This window comes from Bison bison, unplaced genomic scaffold, assembly GCF_000754665.1.
Source record: "Bison bison bison isolate TAMUID 2011002044 unplaced genomic scaffold, Bison_UMD1.0 scf7180017864512, whole genome shotgun sequence".
Lineage (NCBI taxonomy): Eukaryota > Metazoa > Chordata > Mammalia > Artiodactyla > Bovidae > Bison > Bison bison.
The window spans coordinates 1159545-1160617 of NW_011495066.1; the positions used below are offsets into that span (position 1 = coordinate 1159545).

Sequence of the window (1073 nt, forward strand, 5' to 3'; positions counted from 1 at the left end):
TGAGGAGTGACAATGCTGACTGAGCTTGCTACGGTTCATCCACAGCAGCCCGGTTACGCAGGCTCTGCGGTGAAACGTACTATATACACGCTCTGCTGACAATGCTGCCTGAGCTCGCTACAGCTCATCCACAGCATCCCGGTTACGCAGGCTCTGCGGTGAAACGTTACTATATACACGCTCTGCTACTCAGTCATGTCCGACTCTTTGGGACCTCATGCACTGCAGCCCGCCAGGCTCCTCTGTCCATGGGATTCCCCAGGCATGAATACTGGAGTGGGTTGCCATGCCCTTCTCCGGGGGAATCTTTCTGAATCGAACCCGAGTCTCCTGTGTGTCCTGCATTGGCAGATGGATTCTTTGCCACTGTGCCACGTGGGAATATATATATTCTCACCTGGAATCAAGATTGCTGGGAAAAATATCAATAACCTCAGATATGCAGATGATTCAACCCTTATGGCAGAAAGTGAAGAAGAACTAAAGAGCCTCTTGATGAAAGTGAAAGAGGAGAGTTAAAAAGTTGGCTTAAAACTCTACATTCAGAAAACTAAGATCATGACATCCGGTCCCAACACTTCCTGGCAAATACATGAGGAAATAGTCACAAACTTTATTTTTGCAGGCTCCAAAATCACGGCAGATGGTGACTGCAGCCATGAAATTAAAAGACACTTGCTCCTTGGAAGAAAAGCTATGACCAATCTAGACAGCATATTAAAATGCAGAGATATTACTTTGCCAACAAAGGTCTGTTTAGTCAAAGCTATGGTTTTTCTTTCCAGTAGTCATGTTTGCATATGAGAGCTGGACTATAAAGAAAGCTGAGGACCAAATAATTGATGCTTTGGTGGTGTTGAACTGTGGTGTTGGAGAAGACTCTTGAGAGTCCTTTGGACTGCAAGGAGATCCAACCAGTCCATCCTAAAGGAAATCACTCCTGAATATTCATTGGAAGGACTGATGCTAAAGCTGAAACTCCAATTCTTTGGCCACCTGATGCAAAGAACTGACTCATTGGAAAAGACCCTGATGCTGGGAAAGATTGAAGGCAGGAGGAGAAGGGGACAATA

General features: G+C 45.5%; 1 protein-coding gene across 14 annotated transcripts in view; it reads right to left on the reverse strand.

The window, feature by feature from the left end:
- The window catches only part of PNPLA4 (patatin-like phospholipase domain containing 4), a 127464-nt gene that overhangs the window by 116636 nt on the left and 9755 nt on the right, over positions 1-1073 (reverse strand). The gene's annotated exons all lie outside the window — the stretch shown is intronic.